We start from the raw sequence: 16,835 nt of genomic DNA, 5'->3' as shown, positions 1-16,835 counted from the left end.
GACTGACACTAAAATATTAGCCCCACACCAATGGGGCTAATGGTATTGTGCAAAGTATATTAAGACTATTCACTCTCAAGACTTGTTAAAACTCTGGTCTAGGGTATCTTAACTTTTGGGGGGGGGTGATCAAAGGATGCAGCTGGTGGGGCATTAGATAGAACATTGTGTCTGGAGTCAGGAAGACCTGAGTTTTCTTTCAGAGAGATCTGAATTCAGCCTTGGACACTTGCTTAGCTGTGTGATCCTGGGCACATCACTGAATCTTTGTCTGCCTCAGTTTCCTCATCTGTAAAAAGGGGATAATGACAGTGTCTAACTTCCAGGGTTGTTGTGAGGATCAAATGGGAGAATATTTGTAAAGCACTTAGCACAGTGCCTGGCACACAGTAGGTGCTTAATAAGTATTTATTACTTTCCCTTCCCTTATGGACCTTTTTGACAGTCTAGTGAAGCTAATGGAGCCTTTCTCAGAATATTTTTAAACACATAAAATAAAACATACAGAATTATAAAGGAAGCCAATTCTATTGAAAAATAATTATCAACATATTAAACATATTTAAACAATGTATGGACCTTCTGAAACCTATTTGTGGACCCCTTTTGGGGGTGTAAACCCCTGCTTTAGATAAAAGATACACACATAGTGAAGTCACAATTGAAGGCAGTGTCATACAATGGAAAACATAACAGGTTTAGTGTCAGGGGAACAGGCTTTGAATACTGGCTGTGCTTTCTGTGTGACCTTGGCCAAATCATTGAACTTTTCTGGGTCTCAGTTTCCTCATCTGTAAAATGAGGGCGTTAGACTAGAGGGTCTCTGAAATCTCATCCTGATTTAGATCTATGTTCCTGTGGCACAAAGAATGTTTAGACAACAGACAAGAAACAAGTAAGATTGGTCTTACCCAGTTAGTGGAGGCAAGACTCCTTAATGGGGTATAAGGAAAAAGGGAATTAATGTTCATCCTGAGTTCCAAGCAACTAATCTCAGATCCTTTCCTGAGAGTCCACTATTCTGTTGAAGAGGTGGGAGAAATCTACTTGATAATTGACAGTGAGGAAAGGGGTGCCATGCAAATGAGAGAGGGGCAGAAAACAAAGACTGGGGGCACTATGGGTAGACTTTATCAATGTCAAAGTATTGTCAACTGTAGGATGACCCTGGAAATAACACCCTGGTTATCTAGTTGTCCAACTCATAAAAAGAGATTTGGATCAGTCTTAGACTTTGCCTAGACTGAAGGTCTGGACACTGCCTGAACCCAGGTCCCAACAGACTCAGTCAGCCTACACGTACCCAGCACCCAAAGCTGATGATGACAAACAATGGGAAATTCCACAGAGGTGAAGAAACATTCTTAAATAGAATGTTCACAATCTCCTTGAACAATGAGGGAATGTTTCCAGCAGCCAAGAAGTCCTGCAATGCCTGGCTGTACTTGTTGGGACCAAAATAGATCACCATTTGGGTTGCGAATGCGATGGATCTTTGGCTTAGAATAGACTCTCCACCAAGGGTGATTGCATGTTTCTGAAAGCCAGCTGCAGGAAGGTAGCTTTGAGGACTGCTCTGTAGCCACTTGACATGACTGTGGCTCCTGCTGTTGATAAAGGCCAATGCTTTCCATGGGTGGCTGAGAGTGGGTGGCAATGGGCAGTAGTGATAGCTGTAGGTAGCCAACGACCAGGCCCTGTGTGAGAATATGTTCTTTGAAGGTAACACAAAGGCCTAATGGGAGCTAGAAAATCTCCATAGCTAAAGTCTGGAGGCATTTCCTAATGTAGTTCTGATAATCCAGCACGGAACAACACTTATTCTTCTTTGCTTCTTTAAGTGCTACCTTTTCTTTAAGGCCCAGCCTACCTCCTCTGTGAAGCAAGCAAGCCCCACTACCGCAGATCCCAGTCATCTCTCCCTTCTCCCTAACTGTTAAAGCATCTACAATCTCTAATATACAACCTGGGACTTGATCATAAACTGTTCTCTATTCAAATAATACATAGAAGTCCAGAATATTCCCTAGTTTCAGAATTAGAAGTACATCATAGGGGTAGCTAGGTGGTGCAGTGGATAAGCACCGACCCTGGAGTCAGGAATACCTGAGTTCAAATCCGGCCTCAGACACTTAACACTTACTAGCTGTGTGACCCTGGGCAAGTCACTTAACCCCAATTGTCTGACCTAAAAAAAAAAAAAAAGAAGTACATCAGAGTAGAAGGGGAACTTTAGCACCTGTGAATGTTGGCATGAAGAATATGTAATGTGAGCATCTAGAAGAGATCTCGATTCAGCTCTCTATATCTGTGGAGCTCTCTGAAATTGTGTGGTGGATAAGAGCCTCTCATCCATTGAAAACTGCACTTTTTGGGGTGGTGTGCATGCTTACCAAAATCATAAGTTGGACTATTATCTATTATGATACCTCCTTAGGAATGGCTTGAGCTCCTCCCACATTTTGCACTAGGTTGATCACCTACCTGACCTGCTGGAAATCTTTCATTTCCATGATCATCCTTCTGGGAAGTTGACAAAGTTCATTGTGCCCTCAGACTCCCTTTTCTGCCTGTTTCACTCCTATGGACCTCCCTTCCTCCACACATTCAATCACCTGAAATTACTTTTATTTGGAGGAAATGTGAGGGATAAATGAGAAGAAAGTTGGTCTCTGCCTTTGGTGAGCATACAACTTGGTGAGAATGGCAGGATCATCAGGCATAATACAACACAGTCAAGGAAGTCTTAGGGGGAGGCGGGGTGCAGATAATTTTGTCGTAGAGCATGTTGTTTCCATGTCAGCCAAGCTTGGGTCCCTTTGGACTACAATGGCAATGCTGGAATATGAAAATAGTTTTTAGTTTAGGCAAGTCACAGGCTATTGTGAGAACCCACGGTACCTTGCCAATTAGCTAACCTCTCCGGGCCTCAGTTTCCCCATCTGTAGAATGAAAGGGTAAGATTAGCTGGTCTCCAAGGTTTCTTCTAGCTTTAACATTCTATGATGCCATGTTTTTAACCTAGTTGTCAGCCCTCTTCTCCCCCCTTCTCCTCCCCCACTCCCCCATTCTGAACAACACAACCAAATGAGAATTTGAATTCTCATCAGGAAAAGTCTCTGAACTAAATTTATGTCTTCAACACCCAACACTCAGACCTTTATTCTTTCAGGCTCTTAAATGAGAGGTCATTCTCCCTTGCCTTTCCCCTCACCCCCTGAAAAATGTCTAATTCCTCTTGACGCAGTTCCCTTTCCCCTCTGGAGAGAAGTTTTTATTGTTCTTTAGAGCTGGCTCCCAATCTCCCCCTCACACTCACTTCCTGTTTCCTGGCTTAGAGGAAACACAGATTTCTCGACGGGCTAAGCAGATGCCTCTTCCCCCCCCCCCTTTTTTTCTTTTTAAGGCTATGGAAAAAAAATAGCTCAATGCTTTGAATCCTAAAGCCACAGAACACACTATGTAGGAGCTGGAGTACCTCAGTGTACAGAACACTACAGCATAGAACATAGAACGTTAGAGCTAGAAGGGCCCTTAGACACTGTCTGCTCTGAACCTCCTCATTTGACATCTAGGGAAAGTTGAGGCCCAGAGAGGAGAAGTAACTAACTCCTGGTCTCCAGATCATAGATTTAGGAACTGGAAGGAATCTTACAAGTTATCTAGTCCAACTCCTTCATTTTACAGATAAAGAAACTGTGGTGCAGAGAAGTGAGGTGACTTTTATCCCCAAATAGCTCAAAAGCTATTTTCATATTCTAGCATATTCCAGATACCAAGTGGCAGAGCTGGATTCAGATCCAGGTCCCCTGACTCCAGGAGGAATTCTCTTTCCATTGAGCCAGGGGTAGAACCCAGATTTTGAGTTCCCATACAGCCCACTGCGTTTCACAAAGGTTGGGGCCAAGGTTGGGGTGGGGGTGCTGGGGAGAATGGAGAACTGGAGGAAAGAATTCAGTGACACTCCCAGCTCCTTCCAACCAAACCTCAAGCTTGGTAGAGTATCCATAGAAGCACATGATGAAAACTGAGCTCTCACTGCACCAAGCCAGATTGGAGAATCTTTTAAAGCTCCTCAATAACTTCCCATTCTTGGGAATTTCCTTTTTCTCTAAGAAAAATGTTGTTAGTATTGTTCTCTTGGTGTCATCTTTTTAATGGGGTTCTGATAAAAGTAGCCCTGGGGCAAGTCACTAGCTTGTAATTATTCCATCATATTTAATGCCCTGCAGACTACCGCACCGGTGGACCGAAACACTGCTTTTTGTGGTCAAATGGAAGGATCAGGCGCTAAGCGGATCCCATGGGCTCTCCAAAAGCATTCTTGGGGTAACTTCAGAAGCAGACAGGACAACAGGGAAGGGCACCATCTTCTTTGCTCAAATGAATCTGTTACCCTCTGCGAGGTCTTTGTATTTTGAAAACTCATCATTCCATTTAACTTGGAGGCAATGAATCAGTGGTGTGGTGCTATCTATGAAAGACATTCTTCTTACATTTTTATGGACAAGTGTGATGTCTGGGTGAGCATGGGCAACAGTTTGATCTGGAATGATGGTCCAGCTCATTATCATCATCATGATCATTATTAGGTTTTCACAACACGTTAACAGTGGTGTCACTTTGGAAAGTTTCCACTTATATCCCTTAACGTTTCTATGGTTCTTTGTCTATTCTCTTTCCTTCCAAAGCACAGGGTCTTTATTTTTAGCTTTTTTTTTTTTTTTACAAATCCTCACTGGTGGGTTAAACTTCCTCACTGCTTACCCTAGTCGTAGGGAAGTCTCACTTTCCTCTAGCATCTGGACTCCTATGGGACAAGAGGAGAGTGGCATCATCTTTATTTTCTTCTTGCCTTCAGCGGGCTGCCAAGTTTCACACAGGGCAGAGTCAGCTGGGGAGGGAAAGGGCGCAATTCTTAGAGCATGTCAGAGATGAAAGGAGCTTTAGAACATAGGGTTTTAGAACTAGAAGGAACCTTAAAAGGGCATCAGGGAAGGGAACAAGCATTTTTAAAGGTACCTACTATGTTGGGGCAGGTAGGTGGCAAAGTGGATAGAGCACCAGCCCTGGATTCAGGAGGACATGAGTTCAAATTTGACCTCAGACACTTGACACTGGCTGTGTGACCCTGGGCAAGTCACTTAACCCCAATTGCCTCACCAAAAAAGGTACCTACTATGTACCTGCTCTAAGTGCTTTGCAAGTATGACCTCATTTGAACCTCATAACAACTCCGGGAACATAAAGGAACCCAGAACTGGGATCCTTAGGGTTTTTTTGTATCCTATTATAAGCTTTCGAAGTTTGGTGAAGCCTTTGTACAGGCTTATACTCTCATGTTTTAAGTTCTCTGTTCCCAGATCCTGTCTAGTTCTGAAACTAGGGAACATGTTGGACTATTATTACGTGCTCTTTGAATAGAGGACAGCCTATAATCAACAATGCTTTGAAATGTGCAAAATAAAATAAATGAGATTACAAAAGAAACCAATTATATTCAAAGATAGTTATCAACATTTTTTAAAAGCCAAGTTCTTGAACCCCAGGTTAAAAACCTCTGATTTAGAATATTAGGATTTCAAGAGAGAATATCGAATGTTAGAACTAGAAGGAACCTTAGACCCCAGCATGTTAGAACTAAAAGGGACCCTGGGATAGATTATCAGAGCTGGAAGGAAACTTAGAATCTATAATGTTAGAAGCAGGAGGGACTTTAGGACACAGAATGTTAGAGTTGGAAGAGACTTTACCCCAACCCCCCTCATTTAAAGTTAGGAAACTGAGTTATAGAAAGGGGAAATGAATTGTCCAAAGTCCCAGCTTTGAGTTTGTAAGTCCATAGCCAACGGGACTTGGAAATAAGACGAAAACCTAAGTTTTCTGATTCTAATTCCAACACTATCCAATATATCATGCTGCCAGAAGAAGGGGTATTGTAAGGGGGGGAGGGTGACACTTACAGAGGGGGGAGGGGTTGGAAGGAAGGACGCTGCTCATGAAAATAATCTGTTTGACTTCTATAATTCCATTCAATTAAATTCAACAGCTATTCATTGGACATGTCTTGGGTACCCAGAACTGTTCTTGACTATGCTATGTCATTGAAAAAAACAAAACAGAACAAAACATGTTTCTATCTTTAAAGATCTCACAGACCCTTCTGACTATGAATCCATGCATTGAGAAGGGAACCTGGAGATCATGTATTCCAATCTCTTAATTTTACATAAGAAACTGAGTCTCGTAGGAAAGTGAGTTAGGATCATAGGATCATAGGTCTAGAGCTACCTGGAAAGGACCCTAGAGGCCATCAAATCCAACCTCCTCATTTTACAAATGGGGAAACTGAGAACCAGGAAGGTTCAGTGACTTGCCCGGGGTCACATAGGTACTAATTATATTAATCTGAACCCAGGTCTTGTGAGTCCAAAGGCAACACCCTTTCTATGGTACTACATATTGGAACTCACATCTTCTGACCTGAACATAGTCAAGATTTATGTTCTATAAGGTGACCCCTGGCTCCTAGAGCCCAGTCTTCTTTCTATTATACCTTATTTTTAACCTCTGGGTAAGACCGGTTCTTTTGTGCCCCACATTTAAAGAACTAGTTTAGGGACATTCTCTTCCAGAGGGAGATATGGGGAAAGGAGGACTATGTATGAAGAACCCAAGAAGAGGTCCTCCACAGCCAATGCTGGGTGGGGCTCAGCTGATGAAGCAGGGAATCAGGAGACTACACTGGCCTTACAGAAGGACAATGAAATCACAGGACAGGGGTTGGGATGTTCCAGTCCTTATCATCACATGAGGAAATAGCAGGAAATGTCTGGGATTTTTTTTTTAAACAAATTTCTCTCTGATTTGACTATGGAGTCCCAGACTGATATTTGGGCAATTCCTAGTTACTTACTAAAACTAGATTTCAGCCTCTAATTGTTGGGAAGTAGAATCCAAGGGGTTACCTTGCATGGGTTTCCTGGCACTATGCCTGAGACACTTTAAGGTTGACAAGTTTGGATCTCCTCGGGGCCAGAATAATGCTAGTGTCTTTCTTTTTGTCCCTAACTAGAGCACCCCCTGTAAGAATCCACACATCCTTAAAAGCCCAGCTCAAGTTCAAATTTTTCTGTAAACTCTTCCCTTAATTGACTATTTCAAGCAACTGTGACCTCTCTTTCTTCCCCTTAGGTCCTCCAGAACTTTTATCTACCCCATACAATTTAGTTCCTCTTAGTGTGTTGTTGGAACATTCTCCATGTATTTTAAGGCTCAGTTTTGTTAGACTAAGCTTTCAGAAGTGCTTTCCCCACCTCCATAGGCCCTCACCTCACAATTCCAGGAGAATAGTGGTGACATGAGCTATAGCTGTATGGGCCAGCCAACCAAGTTTTCCTCAGACAGCACCAATGTTAATTAATGTCCACATCTGTAAATGGAAACCAAGAGTTCTTAGTTTTATTTTGGGTCATGAACCCATTGAGCAATCTGGTGAATTCTATGAACCCCTACTCAGAATAACATCTTTACTATGGGTATGGTGGCACCCAGCTATAATCCCTGATACTAGCAATGCTGATGCTTCTAGATCACTTCAGTTTGGCAGTTCTGAGGTTCAGTGTGACTAAAGCTGATTGGTTGTTTGTACTAAGTCCAGAACCAATATGGTGGGCCTCTGGGAGCAGGGGGCCACCAGGGTGTCTAAGGAAGCAAGAATCCACCCAGGACAGAAATTGAGCAAATCAAAGATTCCCCGCCAATCAGTAGTGATTGGGAGTGGCCACTGTCTTTCCATTCTGGGTGAGAGAGGGAGGCCCAATGTAAAAAAAAAAAAAAAGTAGATTTTAAAGGCATGAAATAAAATACAGAGGATTACAAAGGAAACCAGTTATATTAAAATATGGTTATCAAAATATTTTAAAAAATCTTAGTTCATAGACCCCAAGTTAGATTCTCCAATGATGGCCTCAGGGAAGTGTCATATATACATCTTTGCTTCCCCTAAAGACAGGAGAATTCATTGCTGGGTTCACCATAAGGTATTCAGTGAATATTTGTTGAATTGAATGGATTGGAATCATGGAAGATCCATATGCTGGGTTTTTCTTTTTTCTTTTTCATGAGCCTCACCATCCCCTACCCTGTAACAATTAGTGAGTGTGGAAATGAGACCCAATTCCCCCACAAGTTAAACAGTTTACCCTTTGGAATATACTGGAATCTCCTTGCATGACCGAGGATATGCACATAATGTCTCCCCTCATTAAACAAAGGGCTCAAGGCTTCATTTGACTCACCTCCTCATAGGCCCGATTATTGTAATCTATCTCCCTGGCAGTTCAATCCATCTCCTCCTGGGACACTCAGAGCCAAGCCATGCAACTCTTCCCAGAAACAGTTCAGTAAAAGTAAATCCAACAAGAATTTGTCAATTACCTACTACATGCAAGGTATTGTGCTATATATTCTGAGGGTACAAAGACAGGATGGAAAACAGAACCCATTCTGAAGGGGTTTACATCAACATGTAAACAGATGAATGAATGAATTTAGAACTGATCCCAAATCTCTTCATCCTGGCTCCATCCTTCAGTCCTCTTCCCTCTGAGGTTACCTTCTATCCACTCTGTAAATATTGAACATATTTCTAGTCATTTACATGTTGTCTCTCCATCAGAATGTGTTAATTTCTTGAAGGCTGAGGCTGTATTTTTAGTACTAAGTACAGTGTTTAGCACATAGTGAATGTTTAATAAATACCTGTTGAGTGACTGAAAAAGCATTTATTAAGCCCTTACAAGGAGGTACCGAGCACTAGGGCTACAAATATATAAAAGCGAAGACAGTTCCTACCCACAATTAGCTTACATTTTAATAGAGTGAAGTCAGGTGGCCTAGAAAGGAAACCTTGGTCCCAAAAGCTAAAGGAATGGTGACTAAGGAGTAGATTAAGACACTCCACCCAAGAACAATGGCAGGGTTAATTTGATCATACTTCCAGAACTGGAAGGGGGATCGGCAGAAGGTTGTATGTGCTTTGTCAAAGTGGTTGGCAAAACTGTACAGAAAATGCCTGGGGAATAGGGAGTGAAGTGAAGCATACCTGGGGTTCTTTTGGGCTAATGGGCCAAGAAGGGCAGTCACCAATGATGATATTAGGATCAGCTAAGTCTGATTATTTGAGAAAGGAGACAGCACTAAAAACATGATAGATCAGGGAAGGTTTCCTATGTGGAAAAGGTTCATGAGCTGATCCTTGAAGGAAGTTAGGAATTCTTTTCTTTTCTTTCTTTCTTTCTTTCTTTTTTTTTTTTGCAGGGCAATGGAGGTTAAGTGACTTGCCCAGGGTCACACAGCTAATAAGTGTCAAGTGTTTGAAGTTGGATTTGAACTCAGGTCCTCCTGAATCCAGGGCCAGTGCTTTATCCACTGCTCCAGCTAGCTGCCCTGAAGTTGGGAATTCTAAGAGGTGGAGATGAAATTTTTGCTATTACAACTTCATCCCCAAAACAAAAGATAGAGAGAGGTAAATGAATGAATGAAAAAGCTACTTAATCTACTGTGCTAAATCCCGGGGAATATAGATACAGAAACTAGAGCAGTCAGTCCCTGTCCTTAAGGAATTTACATTATAATGAGGGAGATAACACCCAAAGGAGAATAGTGACATGGCAGGGCTACTTAGTTCTGAAAGCCACAGGCATGGTGAGTGGAGCTGTGGCAGAGTATGTGTTCCATCCATGAATGATTTGATCATCATTCATGATTCTAGATCTGGGAACAAGGAAAGGAGAGGGAAGAAAGGACATGGAAAAGTAGGACCAAAGCAAGCAGGAGGTGGCTGGAGAGTAGGGAGTGAAGTGAAACATAGTGGCTAGGGCTTTCCTGAGATAGTGGCTCTGGAAAGGCAGTCACCTATCGGGACAATGAGTTTGGGAATGAGAAGATTGCCAAAGGGTAAGGAGGGAAAATGAAGATAAGAGACTACTGACTACCAACAGTGATCTTTACTCTAGAGTTTCTGAGCAGTAAGCTTGGCATGCGGTATATTATCAACATTCTCACTCCACTTCCCTCTTGGAACCCCTAACATTTGCAAGATCAGGGCCAAGGAGCCCATCTGTTCTCATAGTTGTTGTCCTTTATTCTAGAAGAGGACCAAAATGGCACTATGTTACAGTCAAGTTACAGTGTGCCTGACTATGTCTGATCAGACTAACACAAGCTCAGAATGCTCTACCACAAGTTGTGTACAAATAGTCCATATGAACATTTGGGGTGGATTCTCTAAATTTGTACACCTCACTTTTTTTTTTTTAGCTATTTCAATTCTGCTTTGCACAGCACCCTCTTTGATACAGGTACACCATGCTGGGTGGTCCTTTGCCATAGTCTCCCATGTCATGCAATCAATTCCAAAGTTCTTTAGAGACACCTAATAGGAAAGCTGAAGAGTATTGACAAGACTAGTTTAGCTAGAGTTGAAGGTTCACCTCAGAGAGGAGTGGGGTTGGACTTAATTGTGGATTTCCCCATTCCCTGGGTAATATTTTCCAAGATTGTTACAACACTGAAATCAGTGTAGCCCACTGAACTCAGGTCCTCCTGAATCCAGGACCAGTGCTTTATCCACTGCCCCACAAGCCATTTCTAAGGAGAGAATTTGGGAGTCTCTTTAAGAGGCTCACATAGGAAATTCTCAAAGGATCCCAAGACTGGGCCAGCCTGTGGATTTTCCAGGAGGTGTCCATCAACCCTAAAGAATGGGACTTGATCCTACTTGATCCTCTCATGTCTTAAAAATGGCACCACTACAGTTATCCAATTTTTTTTTTTGAGGCAATTGGGGTTAAGTGACTTGCCCAGGGTCACACAGCTAGTAAGTGTCAAGTGTCTGAGACCAGATTTGAACTCAGGTACTCCTGACTCCAGGGCCGGTGCTCTATCTACTGTGCCACCTAGCTGCCCCTGCCACCTAGCTGCCACCTAAATATTGAATGGAAGCAACTAGATCAGATGTTCCTTTTTTTTTTTTTTTTTTTGGTGGGACAGTGAGGGTTAAGTGACTTGCCCAGGGTCATGCAGCTAGTAAGTGTCAAGTGTCTGAGGCCAGATTTGAACTCAGGTCCTCCTGAATCCAGGGCCCGTGCTTCATCCACTGTGCCACCTAGCTTCCCCTTATACTTGTCTTTTTAATAGGATAACTGGGGGCAGCTAGGTGGTACAATGGATAAAGCACTGGCCCTAGATTCAGGAGGACCTGAGTTCAAAATTGGACTCAGACACTTGACACTTAATAGCTGCGTGACCCTGGGCAAGTCACCTAACCCTCATTGCCCTGCAAAACAAACAAACAAATAAATAAATAAAAGACAAGTATAAACGATGGGTATCTGTCTTTCAGTTCAGTCACTGAGTCACAATTCGCCCCCACCAACCTAGAAACCCTCAGTAGCCTCTCTGGCAGTCTGGTCTCTGCTCCTGTTATTAGAAATACCATTTACCATCCTGCCCGCTTTGGCCAGCTGCTGGCTCAACCTAACCAGTTCCAATGGTGTGACAAACAGGAAATGGTGTTTTTTCTCCCCTTCTCAACATGTTCATTCTCTTCTTCCCACCTCTTCTGGCTCACATGGAGATGTCACCAGTACCCATATGTCACATGGTAGTTTGGGATGTGCAGTACAGCCTTAGTCAAGGGTTCTGACCTTTCCTGCTGAGCTGGAGCCTGGGGAAAGATGGCAGCAAGTGATCTCAGGCAAGGACAGGGGCTCTGCATTTCTCAGCCAATTTGTCGTTCATCTGGCCTGCAGAACTAGAAAAAGGTAACTCACTTATTTTCTTGAGGGGAAGGGCTGGAGCCAAGTCATCTTTAGGAGAAACTTAGAGCCATAAAATCTTAGAGCTGGATAAATGAGTTAACCATTTTAAACTGAGGCCCGGAGAAGGAATGTCCTGTCCAACATTACTCTGGTTGTTATTCAGAAAGCCAGGACTATAATCCAGGTCTCCTGTTTCCCAGTCCATTACTCTTTCCATTTTGCCATAATGCCTTTCTCCTAAAACTCCAGGTTCATCTACCAGTCCATAGTCCCAGCTATTTTCTCTTAATGAGGGGGCCTAGAAGTGATTCATGACATCATCTGGGAAGTTAGTCTGAGTTCTGAAAAGGGAAAATATTTCATGTTTAACTGAGAATCTGAACATCTGGTTTGGGATTGGAAGGGGATCCGGATGGCAAATTTTAAAGCTACTTTATTAAAGGTGACTTTGGGGGCTATTGTAGACACCCTGGGTGGGGAAATACTTTCTAAAAAGAAAGAAAGAAAGAAGGAAAGGAAAGGAAAGGAAAAGAGAGAAAGAAAGAAAAAAGAAAGAAAAGAAACCTATGCCCATCTGAGTTGTAGAGACTGTGTATTAAGGTTCTAGAAAATGAGTCAACTAGCCATTCTCTAAGGTCCTTTCCAACTCTAAGATTCAATGATCTAATATTTGTTTATCCATCCAACAAATATCTTCCATGTGCCCAGTACAGTGCTTGGCCCCAAAGTGGAAAAAGAAATAAATTGGATACTATGTCTACCTTCAGAAAGCTTATAGTCTTTTAGGAGGGATAATATACATATGAATAACTATAATCCATTGCTGCAGGGGTTCATGAAAGTCAGCATTGCCAAGTGGGTAGAGGGTTGTCCTTGGAGTTAGAAGGTGTAGGTTTAATTCTTGACACTGACTCATACAGGCTGTTGGATCACAGGCAGGCCACTTAGTCTACAAGTTCTTACTAAGATGATAAATTTCAGAAGAGCTCTGTATCTGCATTGGTGGATGGAATTTCTACACTGAGAATTTCCTATACCAGTGGTGTGAAGCTCAGATAGAAATAAGGGTCACTAAATCATACATAAGGATCTCAGCAGGCTGAATATTAACCTAGAAAACCACATATAAAAATTATTTACATTCTGTTGGATTTTATTTATTTTGTTAAATATTTCCTAGTTATATTTTAATCTGGATTGGGCCACACTCAAGAGTGTTGCAAGCTTACATTTGATACCTCTGTCTTACACCAGTAAAATCACAGGCCAAGAAAAAAAAAAAGTTCACAAAAAGGTTCACTGATGGCTGAGACAATTAGGGAAGGCTTAACCACTGAGGGAGTAGGGATACACCAGATATCAACAGATGGAGATGGAAGGGTGGGAGGGATACAGGCATTGAGCACCCAAAGCATAGGAAAGAACCTGAGTCAAGTCAATGAGTCAGAAGAGGAGGCATAGGAGGAGAATAGGAGGTACAAGGCTACAAGACAGAGTTAAGGCCCTTAGAAGGACCCTGGTAAAATCCATAGATGAGGGGCAACTAGGTGGCACAGTGGATAAAGCACTAATCCTGGATTCAGAAGGACCTGAGTTCAAATCTGGCCCCAGACACTTGACACTTACAAGCTGTATGACCCTGGGCAAGTCACTTAACCCTCATTGCCCTGCAAAAAAACCAAAATTAAATTAAAATTAAATTTTAAAAAATCCATAGATGAGGCCCCAGAATTAGGTCTCTAGCCTTCTTACATGAACACAAGGTGATTCAACCAACCAATCAATCAATCAACAAACATTTATGAAATACCCATTACATGCCAGACACTGTTCAAGGTGCTAGCATACAAAGGCAAAAATGAACAACAGTACTTGCTCTCAAGGAGCTTACATTCTATTATTCATATAAAGTATATATAAGATAAATACAATGTAAATATAAAGTAATATGGGGGGCTGAGAGGTGGGAAAACACTAGTAACTGATTAGATCTTAATTTGTCAGAAAACAGGGATTTGAGTAGATAGACTTAGGAAGGAGTTGGCTCCCATTGGAGGAGGAGAAACTATCATAGGAGAAAGCTGGAGTTGGTGGGGGAGCAATTTCATGATGCCACACCAATGAGACCAGGCAGGCCCTATACCCATAGCAAGTGCCAGAATATTGACAACTAAGAGCTGATTTTACAGGTTTGTAGAAGTTGCCTCAGAATGGTGGCAATATCTGGGACTCTTTAAAATCAGGTCAGAACACCCCACTTCCTGTGGGGTGGAGCAAGCCCTAGAAAGAATCTGGGGGCAAGAGGGTTGGAGCTGGGCCGTCTCAAAGGAGGACAGGATTAGAGGAAGGGAACCCCTGGAGTCAAGCCTGCTTGACTTTCCTAGAACAAAGCGGTTATCATTTCCTATCCTTGCTACTCTGCATAACAACTGACATGGGCTCTTGTACATAGTCAGGGCTCAATAACACCAGAGTTAGTATTTTAAGGACCCATGGTTGTCCATGTGAGTACTCCTCCCTCGACCAGGACAGATCAAAAACCCTCCCAACTTTCTTTGGGAGCTGCTGTGATCATAACATTTATCACCATGTGGCTCAGGGAGGTAATGGAGGAAAGACCTCCAGCCTCCAGCCCAAGGACCAAACATCTGTTGCAGAGCCCTTACTTGAAGCCTTTTCAGCTTGGATGGACCTACCAGGACTTGGGTTTCCCTGCCATAACCTTGGAGAATCTAGGGTCACCTTTATGCCATGATGAGACACGAAAAAGGAAGTTTCTAGTTGAGGGTCTCAGATGTTAGTTAAGTGAATGTTTGTGGTACAGTGGAAAGAGCTCTGGCCTGGAAAAGTGGAGGGGTGGGATGAAAGCTGGGGTCAAAGGACTTGGGTTCAAATCCTAGCCCTGCCATTTGATACCTGTGTGGCCTTCAACAAGTCATGTAATCTCTCTTGGATTCACTTTCCTCATCTGTAAAATAAGGGGTTGAACCAGATGTCCTCTGGGATCCATTCCAGCTTGAAATCTACAATTAATTCTATATCCCCAACTCTAAGTAACTGTGACCTTGGACAAGTCAATTCCCTTCTCCAGGCCCCATTTCTCCAGTGAAATAGTTAGATTTAATGGAGTTTACAGGCTAGGTTACCTGGGGGGCAGCCCTTGTCACCCGAGTGACAAGGAGTTTATCCACTGGGGTGAGAAAGCTAAGGAACTGGTATTAGGCTCCAGGATATAGGTATCTCCCTGTCTCTTGGCTCATTTCTCTTACTGTCTTCCGTGAGGAGCTTTTATGGGCAGTCTGCAGGCTCAGTGTCTCTTTCTCTGTCTGAGTCATTCCCATTTGGGAAGGGGATAAATCAAAGTTGAGTTCCTCTCCCAGCAGCAGCTGCTGCTCTGTTCCCAACCTGATGGATTTCGCCAGCCAGAATTAGAGAAATTCTGGAATTTCTCCCATCTCTCTGCCAACCTCCTCTCCCCTTTTCCCCCAAGAATTCCGCTTAAGTTCTCAACTCAGGTCTCCTGGGAAGAGAGAGTGTTTGACACAAAGAACTGATGACCAAATCCCTCTCTAAGCTGTGTTGGGGGAGATTCATTGGATCATATGATAGAGAACTGGAAGGGATAGAGAGGTCATTCAGTCCAACCCCTTCATTTTACAGATGAAGAAACAGGCGCTCAAAGAGACTTGCCCAGTCACATAGGTTCTAAGTGGCAGAACTGAAATCTGAACCTAGGGTTTTCTAACTTAAATGACAAGGCTCTCTCAATCACAGTGCCACTATTCCCCGATAGGGACCTCCCCCATCCTATGGACTGAGAAGGAGATTGATTGTACTTTGGGAAAGACATTTTAGTGAAGTTTCAGGCCTTCATCCTCTAGGGCTGAGGAGATAACTAGAGGTCCTATGGCTGGCCCTCAGCAGAGTCCTACACCTTGGTAATGGGAGTGGAGGTATTGTCCCCCTTAAGTAGAGGTCTGTATACACTAGGTACTTGATAAGCACTTAGAGGATCCTGGGTTCATAGATTTAGAGATGGAAGAGACCTTAGGAACCTCCTCTTCTTTTTTTTTTTTTTGCAGGGCAATGGGGGTTAAGTGACTTGCCCAGGGTCACACAGGGAGCAAGTGTCAAAGTGTCTAAGGCCGTATTTGAACTCAGGTCCTCCTGAATCCAGGGCCGGTGCTTTATCCACTGCGCCACCTAGCTGTCCCCCTAGGAACCTCCTCATTTTTACAGTTGAGGAAACTGAGGCTCAGAAAAGTGAAACGATTTGCCAAAGGTCACAGAAGTAGCAAGTGGCAGTGGTAGGATTTGAATGAAGATCCTCTAACACCAAATCTAGCTCTCTTTCTGTTGCTCTAATGTGTTTATTGAACACTGTAATTGGAGACATCCAGTTCAACATTTCCCAAGTCCCCATTATGTAAGAGGGACTGTAACAGCAACAGCTCACATCTGCCTGACACTTTAAGGCTTACAAAGTACTTTCCTCATAATAACCCATCAAGATTAGAGGCACAGGTATCATTTCTCCCATTTCATAGATGAGGAAATTGAAGCTTAGAGAGGGAAAGTGATTTGCCTAGGGTTACATAGCTAGGTATTAGTCTAGGTTCAGATCTTCTGAGGCCAAGTACAGAGGTCTCCTCTTTTCACCTGCATTCTCTAGAGGAAGATAGGGCAGGTATTCCTGATAAATATGCTGAGGCCCAGACTTTCTCTGCTTGAAGTGACTAGCTTGAGGTCACAAAGAGAATTAGTGAGAGGGTCAGGCCTAGAACCCAGATCACTTTTCTCCTAGAGTCTGGCCTTATTTCCATCACACCCCATAGATTCTTAAGAACATTTTTAGGGACCCAGGTAGATTGCTGCCCACTCTCCAGAAGCTTAGGAGGGACCTGTGATGTGGGCTACTGCTCCTTTTAGACTCTCCTCCCCACCTCCTTCCCTCCTGCCATCCCCCTGCCCCCATCCTCTCAGCCTCCTGTTTGTTCTGCTGACAGAATT

The sequence above is a fragment of the Dromiciops gliroides genome, chromosome 2 (assembly GCF_019393635.1).
Source record: "Dromiciops gliroides isolate mDroGli1 chromosome 2, mDroGli1.pri, whole genome shotgun sequence".
NCBI classification, from domain to species: Eukaryota; Metazoa; Chordata; class Mammalia; order Microbiotheria; family Microbiotheriidae; genus Dromiciops; species Dromiciops gliroides.
This window is presented reverse-complemented; position numbering follows the sequence as displayed.